A 17,190-nucleotide genomic window follows, 5' to 3' on the forward strand; every position below is an offset into this window, starting at 1 on the left:
GCACACTATTTGGCTCTAGTAAAAATAACACTCCTACCTAAGAGCATCAGATTATATTGAGGTTTAAGTTACCTATGACATCATAGGTGATATATCAGAAAGAGACTCCAGTAAAGAAGAAGCTATACAAGTTCCCTGATAAAACATAAATGGTATATTTGGGAACATGCTAGAGAGATCCGCTATGAGGGAAAGCACTGTGTCCATGAGTAGATAGCATCACTGCCTCTATATTGGAACTCCTGAGCTACCCACTCTTATTGTCCAAAGATCTAAAACCTGCTGAAGCAAAACATCTACCTGGGAGTTCTCAAAGTGAATAGTGGGACTCTATGGAAAAGCTATTGATATCTGACAGTGGTCTGTAAAAGTCTTAGCTGCAGAAGGCAATAGGTATACCCAGTGGGCTAAATTGAGAGCAGTATATCTGACAGCACATGAACTTGGTTCTTAGCATCAGGGAAATATCTGAATATATAGAGAGTCCTTGGCTATGTTGCATGGACAGGCAGACAAATGGTTCCTTAATGAATAGATAGATAAGAAAAGCCTGGTGTGAAAGGGTAAAATTGTGGATGTTCCTACAGAAACTTCTAGGGAGAATTCCATTCATAGATATTCATCAAGAGAACCTATTTATGGCTCAGAGAGACATGGGATAGTCAAAGCCTTTGCCCTGGTCTGCCCCTGGGGAAAAACCGTTGGGTATATGAGATGAGCTGGCAAAGTGGTGCTCAAACAATGCCATAGTGGCTGAAAGAGTGGCATATACTAGTATCACTAAGAACAGCCAATACTATGGTGAGAGACTATCCTGAATGCTATCAAGAGAAAAAAAATGTCCAAAAATGGCATTAAGGGCATTACACGAGGTCAAGGATTGGCATACCATAGATAAGAGGATTACATAGAACACTGCTCATGGCTCCTGGAGTATTCCAAAGGGTCTTTTCAGGAATAGACAAGTGTTTGGGGTCTCCTTTATATGCCTTGTAGGAAATACATTTCACCATAGCCAGTTCACCAAAATGGGACAAAAAGCACAACACAGAATGGACATATATTCCTACCAGTGACGTGGCACTGACTTCATTGAAAATTGGAGTGGGCAATTAAAACATTCATTTTTGAGTGACAGGATGCTAAGGATGATAAGAATGAGAAAGCCTGGATAGTAAGCTCAATGAGTGTGTGCTTCATTTGAATATAAGAGGTATTGAGAGAAGAACAGCCTTAGGGAAGTTTCTGTGTACTGGGAATAAGGGGGTCAGAAAGGATGCTGTGGCACTAATCTTTGTCTTCTGCACATCACAAGCTTTTCTTTGGGGTTTTCTGATCTCATGGTTTGGATTAAGATTGAATTTGCCCTCCTTCCAGCTGAAGGGAGAATTACTGCTTAAGATACTGTATTCCTTTGAAGCTGATTATATTTATTCCTAAGGAAATCCTAGAGCAGATGGTCACTTTGCTTAATCTGGCCAGGCTAGGACTAACTCTAAATGTTGCCTTAGTGGGAGAGAATGACCTCCTACCTTTTATTTTTGCAAACCTACCATCTATTCTTAGGAATGGCGAAAGAAGGACTTGGTGATGCTCTATTGTTACCTGAAGGGAAAGGAAAAAAAAAAAAAAGTCATTTGAGACACTATGCCCTGCAACACCTCTGGGAACAATCTATATCTTCGTCCAAGAAGGGCTCTCTATTGCGGATGATTGCTATTGTGTTTAAGAAACACAACAAATCTGGGTGTTTTAGAAACCCAAGCCAGGGAGACGCACCTATTGAAATGCTAAGAACCATCTGAATTATAGCAGGATGTCACTAGAACATGTGGCCCTTAATCATCATTCCCCTTATTGCATATGTGCCAGGAATTTAAAAGGAAGTGTTATTTCTTGCTATATAGTTAGTGGGTACTGAGCAGACCAACAATATATCCTCTTCATAGGGTAAATGGGTTGTAATCTACATAGTGGGAATCAGTGTCAATAAAAAGCTATTCTTTTATAGCTGGGTATAATAAGCCCCCCCAGGCCAGAAGCAATCCTGAATTTACCAAACACTCCAGCGACCATCCCTCTCTGCTGAAAATATATGTTATAGAGGTAAGAGATGATTCTGTTGGGAAGGATGGAGAAATTACACTGTAATAAAAACAAGTATTTGGTGTGCTAAGTATTACTGTAATAGTTACTGCTATATGGTGTAATATTAGCAAGTAGTTTGTATGCTAAGCATTATTTTAATGTCTCCTTTACTGTACTTTATGGGCTTTTATATAAAAATTAAATAAAAATAAATGTATACTGATGATGACCCCCGCAGGATGAAAAGATATTTTGGAAAACTGGTTTAAAACCTCCAATTGATATTAACCCCATGGAAACTGATTGTCCAGACAAAATGGTAAATTTGGCCTTAGAGAAACTAAACACAAATATAAATGTCTCTAATAACTTTTAAAAGATATGTGATAGTGCGTGAGAGGGAGACCTGTGCAATTGATAAAGTAAGAAAAGACTTACGAAGCATGTTGGACAAGAGGAACATGGTTTAGGAAGAGGACACCGATACTTTATTAGATAGTGCAAACCTTGGTGGTTGCAGGCACATTAACTTGCTTTTCCCTCTGTATAAAATTTTAGAGATGTGCCTGTCAGAAAAAATATCACAGAACACTTAAGGAATTTGTTTTGTGAAAATATTGACTCAAGGTCATGGGGGTGAAACTGTGAGAAAGAATTTGACATCAGGCTGGTCTGATTCAGCCTCTCAGAGGATGATCTTAGTTTCCCTCAGCACTTTTTCCTTGGAAGGAGTGGAGCTAAGAAAAATGAGAAATAGTGTTTCTATTTGTTGGGTGAAATTAGGACTAGGTTGGGAGAGCTACAAGCTGGCAAGCTGGTTTGGGGCCTATGGACTTGAACAGTATAAAAGATTGGTAGAAAATACAGCTCAAAGCTTTTATGTGTCAAGGTGGCCCCACTCACACCTTGTTTCTTACTCATGGAATCCTAGTAAATACCCATGTGGTGGGAAAGACAAAAGAACCTGTGTACTTGGGAGTTGGGAGAGGGGAAGATGCTGTAGCTGCTGTGTTTCCTGACTTGTATCCTGTCATAAAACTAAATGAACATAAAACCTATTGATACCTTCAGGAAAACATCCAGACTCTTTAGTAGTTTCCATTCACTAGCTTCAGCCTCTCTTATTCTCATTCATAATGTCTGTATACCTGTCTATTAATCTACACATAGATATTTTAAAATATTTGTATTTCCAAGAAATAATTTTCTCTTATCTCTGATTATTTGCAACTTTTTTCTCCTTTGTTTACAATCGCCAGTGTACACTGTAAACCTTATCCCATTCCTACTCACCTCAGTCTTAAAGATATAAGACAACAGTAATTATTCAGGCTTTATCATGGCATAAATGAATTACATCTCACGACCCACTACTTCTCTTAGATCTTATATCATGGTCATCGTGAAAACTTCTGATTATCTTTGATTTATTTTTCAAATCTTTTTTCTAAGCACCTTGATGTAATACAGAAGAACCAAGAAGGTGGGCACTATAATTCTGGTGACTAGGCTGGTATATCAGTGTCCATGTATTAACATTCCAAATTAACCACAAGTGTTTCAGGACTTTATTAATGTCAATCAGTGCCTGAGGAATTTATAAATATAAAAGCACTCGGAAATTTAAGTTTCTTTCATCCACACAACTAGGGACCATGCTACTGACACTGAAGCATTGCAGCTAGTGAGGCTACCTTTTTACTGCTATCTCTGTCTCACTGTAATAATCAAGCTTATGTTTTGATTAATGTATCTCTCCATAACCACAATATTTTTTCTAAAATAAAATTAATAATGTTTTTTATCCAGTTAACCTAGGTCAAAGAGAGCTTTGCAAATAGGTATACATAACTTGATGCTTAAAATAAATAATTACTCAAGAGAATGAGAAGATAAGTCACAGATGGGGAGAAAACACTTGCAAAAGACATATCTTATAAAGACTGTCATCCAAAATAATATGAAGAATTCTTAAAACTCAACAGTAAGAAAACAAAGAGCAGTATTAAAAAATGGTCTCAAAGTCCTTAACATATACCTCACCAAAGAAGATACACAGATGGCAAGTAAACATGAAAAGATACTCCACATCATATGTCATCAGGGAAATGCAAAGTTAAACAAAAATGAGATACCATGACACATCTATTAGAGTTGTCAAAATCCAGAATACTGACAACTCCAAATGTTGATGAGGATGTGAAGCAATAGAACCCTTATACATTGCTGGTGAAAATGAAAACTGTACAGTTTTGGAAGACAGTTTAACAGTTTTTTACAAAACTAAACATACTCTAACCATACAATCCAGCAATCATGCTCCTTGGTATTTACCAAAAAGGGTTGAAAATTTATGTCCACAAAAAAACGTTCACACAGGTATTTATGGCTGCTTTATTCATAATGGTCACAACTTGGAAGAAACCAGGATGTCCTTCAGTAGTGAATGGATAAATAAACTGTGGAATACCCAGACCATGGAATATTATTCAGCATTAAAAAGAAATGAAAAGACATGGAAGAACCCTAAATACATATTATTAGGTGAAAAAAGGCCAATTTGAAAAAGCTACATACTGTATACTGCATGATTCCAACTATATGACATTCTGGAAAAGGCAAAATTATGGAGACAGTAAGTCAGTGGTTTGTCAGGGCCTAGAGGTTGTCAGGGCCTACAGAAATTATGATAATTTCATAATTCCAAGAGTGTTGCCAAAGACTTCTAGCATTTCAAAGAAACAGTAAGGAACTTAAGAACCACTTGTCTAAGTTATAGCAGTACTCCTTCAGTTACAGAGTCCATCACTCACTAGACATTTCTTGTCTAATTAGGATATCTAAATCGTTTCTGTGCTTCCAAAATGGCAACTCTCTAACAAATGCTCCTCACTGCTGTCAGAATGAGCTTCCCCAAATACAAGTTTGCCCATTCTGTTCTCCTCCTTCAACTTCTGGTTTTCCCTGTTTCTTACACAATAAAGTTAAAAGTTGTTTTAGCTATCACTGAAATTTTCTTGGCTCTTAGAACCCTTCATATCTAAGTTATTTTCTTCAAAGCCCCCCTCAGGCAAAGTAAATATCCAATAGTTTAATTTCTTAAATAGGTAGGTTCCAACACCTCAATAGTGGTAAACTGTGTGATATTCCACAGATGTTGCTGTACTTCCTCCTGAAATTTAAGGTGTCCCATGGCACTCCTGTGAATTTTCTGTGCACCATGGGGGGCACTGGTGTACAGTTTGGGGATGATGACATGATGATATATATTTTCCTTCATCCATTTACTTCTTTTTGCTTAACTTAAAAGCTGCCTCCCCTTCCTTTGAATCTCTAACCCACTCATAGACTCTATTCTTCCACATGCATTTCTCAGATATGCTGGATAATTTCATATATCTGAAGTTTTGTTCATTCTAATTCCTCTGCATGCACTGTATTTTCCTGTCTTTGTCTACCTGAAGAAAATCTACCTCATCATTAAAGTTCACCTCCAATATTGCCTCCTTTATTAATATTCATCATTCTCTTTTTCTGCCAGGGAGAGTTAACTTCTCACTCTTTGTGCTTTACAATACCTTGTATAGACTTCTACCATAGCAGTTATAGTATTTTATTTTAACTATTTCTTTATGGCTTTTACTCTCATCTAGACTGTCAGATCCTTGATCAAGAGGCAAAATCTCCTCAAACCTACCTTTGTATTTTATGGAGAACTTAATCATTTAACAAGTACCTGAAGAAAGAATGAAGGAATTTATGCCATTCAGTGCCAAATCATCATCTGTAGCAGAATTTAGAGAAAGACAGCACATGGCTATAATTCCAATTTTAGGGTTTCCATTGACAAAGACTCTCTCCTTGACCAAACTTTAGCCAGGATCCTACAAGCTCTCTTCTCATCTAGGCCTCAACCTTGGCCCATAAAGACTTGAACAAACACCAACATAGTTTCTAAAAGCTCAACATTGTATCCCTAGGATGACCCTAGTCCCCCTTAAAGTGCCTACCTGAGAAATCTCAAGGCTACCAAAAGAATTTAGCTATTTGTTCCAGCCAACATCTGAAGATAGGGCCCCTGTCTCCCAATTTCTGTGGAGAGTAGGAGCCTAACTTTGATAAATCTCAGTTTTGCAAATCCAGATACGTTTCACATGGGCCAACTCTCCTTCCCGTTTTTGGTGATTTTTCACTTACCTAACTCTACTCAGTTTCTGTTCTACCCTCTCCTTATTCCCTCATTCTCATGTTAGAACACCAAATTACTTCTATACAAATAGAAGTTGAGTTTGATTCATGTTGGACTCTTGCCTACTGAAATATATACTACTCATTAAAATCTGTCCTTACCACTTTTAACTAATACTCAAGTTTTCTAAAATTTTTGACATTATGATAAATTTTTAAAGGATCACTTATAATGTATTCAGTATTTTAACTGTGACCTAGTATAAAGACTATAAACTTTATTCTTTTACCAGTAGGTAAAACATTAATTTTCTTAATCAAAACTTGTTTCATCTTAGACAAAAAAATTCATCCCTTCTCAAGATAACAAAGGGAGTCTTGTAATGTTAGGAAGCTTTTATTCAATATTAGTTTGACCATTTGTATATTTATTTTTATTTTTTTATATTTTATTATGTTCAGTTATCCAACATACAGTACACCATAAGTTTTTGTTGTAGTGTTCAATGATTCATTAGTTGTGTATATTTTAAAACATTTTTCTAAAAGATTCATTTATTTATTTGAGAGAGAGAGCATGTGCATGTGCTCAAGCAGGGGGGATGGTTGAGGGACAGAGAGAATCCCAAGCCAGACTCCCAGCTGAGTGCAGAGCCCCAAAGCGGGGCTTGATCCCATGACCCATGAGATCATGACCAGAGCCAAAACCAAGAGTCAGACAGTTAACCAACTGAGCCACCCAGGCAACCCCTATATTTTAAAACATTTATTGATTGCCTAAGTTATCAATATATAAAATATGCATATGATGAATTAATTAATATGTGTTAATTCTTAATGTGGGTAAAGCTCTTGACTTTCTAAACACTAAATTGTTTTTTAAAATATATATACATTGCTAATGTGTTGCTTTATAAAAGGAAATATCTTGGCCATGTCCCTGTGAAGCACTTGCTTTTTATAGATATGGCCAAGAAATGAGATCATATCTAACTTCCCTTCCAGTGTTATAGGTATTCCACTGAGGTGTAGTATAATAGCTTCTTCTTTCTCCATAGGGATACTGAGTTTTCTCAATGATTCTTTTCAATTTAGCAGGTAATTCAACTGCCATTACATAGTTTCTTCTGGCCAACACTCTCAAGAGAGTCTGCTTCCAAAAGCTACTGCCTCTTACAACATCACAGACTATGTATTATCAACAGTTCATCACATATTTAATAACAACAGTACTTTCATCTTGTGTCCTTTAAAATGATTCTTTTTTTTTTTTTCAGTAATGCTAAAAGCACCCTTATGAGGGGGAGATGTTTTTCATTATTGTATCTATTTGACAAATGGCAAAGCTCTGGCCCAGAGGGTCAATTAAGGTTACAAAAGTCACTGGTGCACTAAGACATGGAATTCCCAAACAGATGACCTCAAGGTTCTTGCTCTAAACATTCAGTTGTAAAGGATATAATTATATGTGCTTGAGGGGAAAAAGAGACAAGGGAGAATACTGCTGTTTTCCCTTTATCAGAAAACTGTTACATTTTCTAATCTAATCTTTATTTACAACAGTTTTATGGGTACTAAGAAGAGGGGACCAGTATTTGATGGCAGTCTTCTACATGCCCATCACCATATTGGGCATTTTACAATAGTATCTTGTCAGATCTGGCTAAAGACTGTGCAAGGTGGCTCTTTTTATTTCTATTTTATAAGAAAGAGATAAGTCATTCACTTAAAGTCACACAGCTATTAAATGTCAGATTTGGATCACAAACAGGCTGAGCTCTGAAGCTCCAAATTCATTCTACAAGGCCTGCATTACCCTGATAACAAAACCAGATAAAGCCGCTACAAAAAAAGAGAACTACAGGCCAAATCTCTAATGAACATAGATGCAAAGATCCTCAACAAAATATTAGCAAACTGAATTCAGCAATATATTAAAAAATCATTCATTATGACCAGGTGGAATTTATTCCCAGGATACAAGGGTGATTCAATATTTGCAAATCAATAAACATGACACATCACATCAAGAGAAAGATTAAAAACCATATAATCATTTCAATAGATGTAGAAAAAGGCATTTGACAAAGTACAACATCCATTCATGATAAAAACCCTCAACAAGGTAGGTATAGAGAGAATAAACCTTAACATACTATTGGTCTTATATGAAAAACCCACAGCTAACATCATACTCAATGAGGAAAAACTGAAATCTTTCTCTTTAAGATCAGGAACAAGGCAAGGATGGCCACTCTCACCACTTTTATTCAACACAGTACTGGAAGTCCTAGACACAGCAATTAGACAAGAAAAAGGAATAAAAGACATCCAAATTGCTAAGGAAGAAGTAAAACTTCATTATCTGCAGATGACATGATACTACATATAGAAAACACTAAAAACTCCACCACAAAATGACTAGACCTGATAGATGAATTCAGTAAGGTCACAGCATACAAAATCAATGTAAAGAAATCTGTTGCATTTCTATACACTAATAATGAAGCAACAGAAAGAGAAATTCAGAAGACAATCCTATTTACAATTACACCAAAAATAATAAAATACCTAAGAATATACTTAACCAAGGAGGTGGAAGAACTCTACTCTGTAAACTATAAAACACTGATGAAAGAAATTGAAGATGACACAAAAGAATGGAAAGACATTCCATGCTCATGGATTGGAAGAACAAATATTGTTTAAATGTCCATACTAGCCAAAGCAATCTACAGATTAATGCAATCCCTATCAAAATAACAACAGCATTAATCGCAGAACTAGAACAAAAATTCTAAAATTTTTATGGAACCACAAAGGACCCCAAAAACAAACAATCTTGAAAAAGAAGAATAAAGTTGGGGATATCACAATTCCAGATTTCAAGTAATACTACAAATCTATGGCAATCGAAATAGTATGGTAATGACAGAAATAGACACATAGATCAATGGATCAGGATAAAAAGCCCAGAAACAAAACCACAGTTATATGGTCAATTAATCTTTAATAAAGGAGGTAAGAACATGCAATGGGAAATAGTCTCTTCAACAAATGGTTTTGGGAAAAGTGGACAGTGACATGAAAAGAATGAAACTTGACCACTTTCTTGCATCATACACAAAAATAAACTCAAAATGGGTTAAAGACTTAAACATGAGACCTAAAACTATAAAAATCCTAGAAGAAAGCAGAGGCAATAATTTCTCTGACATTGGCTGTAACAATATCTTTCTAGAAATGTTTCCCGAGGCAAGGGAAATAAAAGCAAAAATAAACTATCGGATGGGGCACTTGGGTGGCTCAGTTGGTTTAGTGTCTAACTTTGGCTCGGACCATGATCTCAGGGTCCTGGAATCAAGCCCCGCATCGGGCTCCACGTTCAGTGGAGAGTCTGCTTGTCCCTCTGCCCCTCCCCCACTCATGCTCGCTCTCTCTCTCTCTCTCTCTCTCAAATAAATACAATCTTAAAAAAAAAAGCCCTATCAGGACTACATCAAAATAAATAGCTTATGCACAGTGAAGGAACCAATCAAGAAAATTAAAAGACAACCTACTGAATGGGAGAAAATATTTGCAAATGACATATCCAATAAAGGGTTAATATCCAAAATATATAAAGAACTTATACAGCTCAACACCCAAAAACCAAATAATCCAATTAAAAAATGGGCAGAAGACATGAACAGACATTTCTCTGAAGAAGACATACAGATGGCCAACAGAATATGAAAAGATGTTCAACATCACTTATCATTAGGGATATGCAAATCAAAACCGTAAAGAAATATCACCTCATACCTGTCAGAATGGCTAAAATCAGAAACAAAAGAAACAACTATTGTTGATATTGATGTGGAGAAAAAAGAATCCTCATGCACTTTTGGTGGGAACACAAGTTGGTGCAGCCAATGTGGAAAATCATATGGAAGTTCTTCAAAAAATCAAAAATAGAACCATCCTACAATCAGGTAATTACATTATGGGTATTTACCCAAAGAATATAAAAACAATAATTTGAAAGGATATACATTTATTGCAGTATTATTTACAATAGCCAAACTATAGAAGCAGCCCCATTGTCCATGGATAGATGAATGGATAAAGAAGGTGTGGTATATATACATACAGTGGGATATTATTCAGCCATAAAAAGGAATAATATTTTGCCATTTGCAACAACATGGATAGAGCTAGAGATTATAATGCTAAGTAAAATAAGTCAGTCAGAGAAAGACAAATACCATATAATTTCACTCATATGTGGAATTTAATAACAAAACGAAATGAACAAAGGGAAAAAAGAGAGAGAGAGAGAGATTGAAACCATGAAACAGACTCAACTATACAGAACAAATGGTGCTTACCAAAGAGGAGGTAGTGGGAGGATGGGTAAAATAGGTGATGGGGATTAAGAGTACACTTGTGATGAGCATTGAGTTATGCATAGAATTATTGAATCACTATATTGTACACCTGAAACCAATATAACACTGTATATAAGTGTACTGGAATTAAAATTTAAAAAATTAATAAAATAAAAAAGAAGAATCTGTTATATACTCCTGGTCACAAAATCCTTTATTCAAATAACATGAATTATCATACTATAGAACACACTTTGGGAAGAGATTGGTTAATTGTTCTCTTATTTATGATCTCATATTGTTTGTGAGATGAATATACTTGGGAATACCAGTTTTTTCCCTAATTTGGGTTATATTCTTAAAATAGATTTCTTAAAGTTGAAATTATAGATACTTTCAGAGGATATATATGGACATTGCTTATGCTTCCAGAAGGGTTCTGCTGCTTACAGTGTATTTGAGTGTGTTTCTTTCCTTGTACATTTGCCTGCATTTGTATTGTCATGTTTTAAATCTTTGCTAATAGGAAAAAACATATATAACTTGATTTCAGTTTATTCTGTAAAATATCTGAGATGTTTGAAAAAACTATATAAATCATAACTTCTATTAACTTAACATATTTATATTTTCATACATTTTTATTCAATTTGAAAACTATTTTAACATCTGTTTAAGGCTTAGTTACTGTGGTCTAACAAATGTCAATATTTAGTTTTGCTATATTCAAGACAAAAATAATATACTACTTTCTTTTTTATCCTTCCTAATAAATTTCAAGGTCATTTTCAAGGGTCAAAAACAATTCAAGTGAGAATTTTGTTTGAACTCGATGTTAGCAGTCCTGTTTGTTCTAAGTAGCAAAAACTGACATGAGCTATTTTAAAGAAAACAGGGAGTTTCAAAGAAACAACAAGGTATTAATAATTTGGTAGATTGCTAGAGTATCTCTCAGAATTCCAAGTTTTTGAACAATTAAGCCACAGAGAGGCAAATGATAAGTCAAGGTCACTACATTCAGACTTCCATTCCAAAAGTAAGTCAAAGCTTTAAAAAGACTTTACATCAGCCACTTTATACTTGTGACTCATTCCAAATTTCAGATTTGCAGAAGAGATAAACTGATTAATCCAGCTTTGGAAAGATGTAGCTGACAATAGATGGAATATTAGTGGTACCTTTCTGACCATAACTTGTTGGGTTTCCCATGAAAACTCCTGGCCCTAGAAGTCAATGGATCAGGTCTCAGGTCATCAGAAAAAGCAGAAAGAAGTGATATGCCAACTACAGCAGCCCTACTTTGTGGTTAGAGTCCCATTCTCTTCTTGTGTTTATTTGTTTTTTTTCCCCCCATCCTTTCACACTCTGAGCCCATCACCAGAAGTTGGAGCCTTTAGCTGGAGTCAAATCAGTTAGGGTCTGATTTGAACCAGTTTAATTAGCTTCATTAGAGACCTGATAATATTAGGGAGGCAATTTTTATAAATGCTTATTGAATATTTTAAAAAAGAAGCAAATCTTCTATAAACATTCCATATATTTGGTATATGAGAGTTTGGTTCTTTATGCCTTCATTCATTCATTCATTGTTTAATCTTCCACAGAAAATGAGTTGTATGTTAAATCTTTTACAATTCTGTTTCTTTATTATTATTATTATTATGTTATGTTAGTCACCATACAGTACATCATTAGTTTTTGATGTAGTGTTCCACGATTCATTGTTTGCATATAACACCCAGTGCTCCATGCAATACGTGCCCTCCTTAATACCCATCACCAGGCTAACCCATCCCTTCATACCCCTCCCCTCTAAAACCCTCAGTTTGTTTCTCAGAGTCCATAGTCTCTCATGGTTTATCTCCCCTCTGATTTCCCTCCCTTCATTTTACCCTTCCTTCTCCTAATGTCCTCTATGCTATTCCTTAATGTTCCACAAATAAATGAAAACGTGATAATTGACTTCCTCTGCTTGACTTATTTCACTTAGCATAATCTCCTCCAGTCCCATCCATGCGGATGCAAAAGTTGGGTATTCATCCTTTCTGATGGCTGAGTAATATTCCATTGTATATATGGACCACATCTTTATCCATTCATCTGTCGATGGACATCTCAGCTCTTTCCACAGTTTGACTATTGTGGACATTGCTGCTATGAACATTGGGGTCCATATGGCCCTTCTTTTCACTACATCTGTGTCTTTGGGGTAAATACCCCATAGTGCAATTGCTAGGTCATAGGATAGCTCTCTTTTTAATTTTTTGAGGAATCTCCACAGTGTTTTCCAAAGTGGCTATACCAACGTGCATTCCCACCAAGAGTTTAAGAGGGTTCCCCTTTCTCCACAACCTTTCCAACATTTGTTGTTTCTTGCCTTGTCAATTTTTACCATTCTAACTGGTGTAAGATGGTATCTCAATGTGGTTTTGATTTGAATTTCCCTGATGGTTAATGATGATGAACATTTTTTCATGTGTCTGTTAGCCATTTGTATGACTTCTTTTGAGAAGTGTCTGTTCATGTCTTCTGCCCACTTTTTTACTTGATTATTTGTTTTTTGGGTGTTGAGTTTGAGAAGTTCTTTATAGATCTTGGATATCAGCCCTCTGTTGACTGTTTCCTTTCCTGTGCAGAAGCTTTTTATCTTGATGAAGTCCCAAAAGTACATTTTTGCTTTTGTTTCCCTTGCCTTTGGAGATGGGTCTTGAAAGAAGTTGCTGTAGCCAATGTCGAATAGGTTACTGTCTATGTTCTCCTCTAGGATTTTGATGGATTCCTGTCTCACATTGAGGTCTTTCATCCATTTTGAGTTTATCTTTGTGTATGGTGTAAGAGAATGTTCGAGTTTCATTCTTCTGTACATAGCTGTCCAATTTCCCCAGCATCATTTATTGAAGAGACTGTCTTTTTCCATTGCATATTTTTTCCTGCTTTGTTGAAGATTATTTGACCATAGAGTTGAGGGTCCATATCTGGGCTCTCTATTCTGTTCCATTGGTCTATATGTCTGTTTTTGTGCCAGTACCATGCTGTCTTGGTGATCACAGCTTTGTAACAGAGCTTGAAATCAGGCAACGTGATGCCCCCAGCTTTGTTTTTCTTTTTCAACATTTCCTTGGTGATTCGGGGTCTTTTCTGATTCCACACAAATTTTAGGATTGTTTGTTCCAGCACTTTGAAAAATGCCATTGGTATTTTGATTGGGATGGCACTGAAGGTATAGATTGCTCTGGGCAGCATAGACATTTTAACGATGTTCATTCTTCTGATCCATGAGTATGGAATCTTTTTCCATCTTTTTGTGTCACCTTCAATTTCTTTCATGAGTGTTCTGTAGTTCCTAGAGTACAGGTCCTTTACCTCTTTGGTTAGATTTATTCCAAGGTGTCTTAAGGTTTTTGGTGCTATTGTAAATGGAATGGATCCTCTAATTTCTCTTTCTACAGTTACATTGTTAGTGTATAAGAAAGCAACTGATTTCTGTGCCTTGATTTTGTATCCTGCCATATTACTGAATTGCTGTATGAGTTCTAGTAATTTGGGGGTGGAGTCTCTTGGGTTTTCCACATAAAGTATCATGTCATCTGCGAAGAGAGAGTTTGACTTCTTCTTTGCCAATTTGAATACGTTTTATTTCTTTTTGTTGTCTGCTGTTGCTAGGACTTCTAGTACTATGTTGAACAATAGTGGCAAGAGTGGGCATCCTTGATGTGTTCCTGATTCTAAGGGAAAGGCTCTCAGCTTTTCCCCATTGAGAATGATATTTGCTGTGGGTTTTTCATAGATGGATTTTATGAACTTGAGGAATGTTCCCTCTATCCCTATACTCTGAAGAGTTTTAATCAGGAAAGGATGCTGTATTTTGTCAAATGCTTTTTCTGCATCAATTGAGAGGACCATATAGCTCTTCTCTCTCCTCTTATTAATGTGTTCTATCACATTGATTGAATTGTGAATGTTGAACCACCCTTGCATCCCAGGGATTGTGGTAGATGATCCTTTTAATATACTGTTGGATCCTATTAGCTAGGACCTTGTTGAGAATTTTGGAATCCATATTCATCAGGGACATTGGTCTGAAATTCTCCTTTTTGATGGGGTCTTTCCCTGGCTTGGGGATCAAGGAAATGCTGGCCTCACAGAATGAGTCTGGAAGCTTTCCTTCTATTTTTTGAAACAGCTTCAGGAGAATAGGTATTATTTCTTCTTTGAATGGTTGGTAGAATTCCCCAGGGAATCCAACAGGCCCTGGACTCTTGTTTTTGGGGAGGTTTTTGATGACTGCTTCAATCTTGTTACTGGTTATTGGTCTATTCAGGTTGTCAATTTCTTCCTGTTTCAGTCTTGATAGTTTATAGGTTTCCAGGAAGGCATCCATTTCTTCCAGGTTGCTTAATTTATTGGCATATAGTTGTTGATAATAATTTCTAATAATTGTTTCTATTTCCTTGGTGTTAGTCATGATCTCTCCCCTTTCATTCTTAATTTTATTAATCTGGATTCTTTTTTTCTTTTGGATAAGGCTGGCCAGTGGTTTATCGATCTTACTAATTCTTTCAAAGAACCAGCTTCTAGTTTCATTGATTTGCTCTACTGTATTTCTAGTTTCTAATTCATTGATCTCTGCTCTAAACTTAATTATTTCTCTTCTAATGCATGGCTAGGCATCGTTTGTTATTTTTTCTCCAGTTCTTTAAGGTGTAAAGATAGTTGGTGAATGCGGGATTTTTCTATATTTTTTTGAGTAAGGCTTGGACGGCTATGTATTTCCCCCTTAGGACCGCCTTTGCAGTATCCCATAGGTTTTGGAACAATGTGTTTTCATTCTTATTGGTTTCCATGAATTATTTAAGTTCTTCTTTGATTTCCTGGTTGACCCAAGCATTCTTGAGCAGAGTGGTCTTTAGCTTCCAACTGTTTGAATTTCTGCCAAATTTTTTCTTGTGATTGAGTTCCAGTTTTAAAGCATTGTGGTCTGAGAATATGCAGGGAATAATCTCAGTCTTTTGGTATCAGTTGACACCTGATTTGTGACCCAGTATGTGGTCTATTCTGGAGAAAGTTCCATGTGCGCTCGAGAAGAATGAGTATTCTGTTGTTTTAGGGTGGAATGTTCTGTATATATCTATGAGGTCCATCTGGTCCAGTGTGTCATTCAAAGCTCTTGTTTCTTTGTTGATTTTCTGCTTAGATGATCTGTCTATTGCTGAGAGTGGAGTGTTCAGGTCTCCTACAATTAACGTATTATTATCAATATGTCTCTATTTTGGTTAACAGTTGGCTTATGTAGTTGGCTGCTCCCGTGTTGGTGGCATAGATATTTACAATTGTTAGATCTTCTTGTTGGATAGACCCTTTAAGAATGATGTAGTGTCCTTCTTTGTCTCTAACTATAGTCTTTAGTTTAAAATCTAATTTGTCTGATATGAGAATTGCTACCCCAGCTTTCTTTTGAGGTCTGTTGGAATGAAAGATGGTTCTCCATCCCTTCACTTTCAGTCTGGATATATCTTTAGGTTCAATATGAGTCTCTTGTAGAGAGCATATGGATGGGTCCTGTCTTTTCATCCAATCTGCAACCCTGTGCCATTTTATGGGAGCATTTAGGCCATTTACATTGAAAGTGATTATTGAAAGATATTTTAATGTCATCATGTTGCCTGTGAAGTCCTTGTTTCTTATAGATTGTCTCTGTAAATTTCTGGTCTATATCACTCCTGCAGTCTTTCTGCTTTTATAGAACCCCCCTTAATATTTCTTGCAGGGCCAGCTTAGTGGTCACATATCTTTTCAGTTTCTGCTTGTCTTGGAAGCATCTCTCCCTCCATTCTAAAGGACAGTCTTGCTGGATAAAGTATTCTTGGCTGCATATTCTTCTCATTTAGTACCCTTACAATTCTGTTTCTAAAAAGACATACCCTAGACTAAATCCAACCTGTACATGTGTTTTGTTACACACATATAGGGTTTTCTGTTTCTTTGTTTTTAATGGTCAAACGTACATAACAACATAAAGTTTACCATTTTATTTATTTTAAAATGTACTATTCAGCGCTATTAAGTACATACACATTGTTGTAAAACCATCAACACTATCCATCTCCAAAACTTTTTATCATACCAAACTGAATCTACGCATTAAATAGTAATTCCCCCAAACTTCCATCCCAGCTTCTAAAGACCACCATTGTACTTTCTGTCTCTAGAATTTGACTGTTTTAGGTATCTCATGTAAGTGGAATTATACATGTGTCTCTTTTTTTTTTTAAGATTTTATGTATTTATTTGACAGAGAGATAGCGAGAGAGGAAACATAAGTAAGGGGAGTGGGAGAGGGAGAAGCAGGCTCCCCACAGAGCAGGGAGCTGGATGCGGGGATCGCTCTCAGGACCCTGGGATCATGACCTGAGCCAAAGGCAGATGCTTAACAACTGAGCCACCCAGGCACCCAACATGTGTCTCTTTGTATTTGGATTACTTAATTTAGCATAAAGTTTTCAAAGTTCATGCATGTGATAACACGTATTAGAATTTCTTTCCT

This window comes from Zalophus californianus, chromosome 7 (assembly GCF_009762305.2).
Source record: "Zalophus californianus isolate mZalCal1 chromosome 7, mZalCal1.pri.v2, whole genome shotgun sequence".
In the NCBI taxonomy this organism is placed as follows: Eukaryota; Metazoa; Chordata; class Mammalia; order Carnivora; family Otariidae; genus Zalophus; species Zalophus californianus.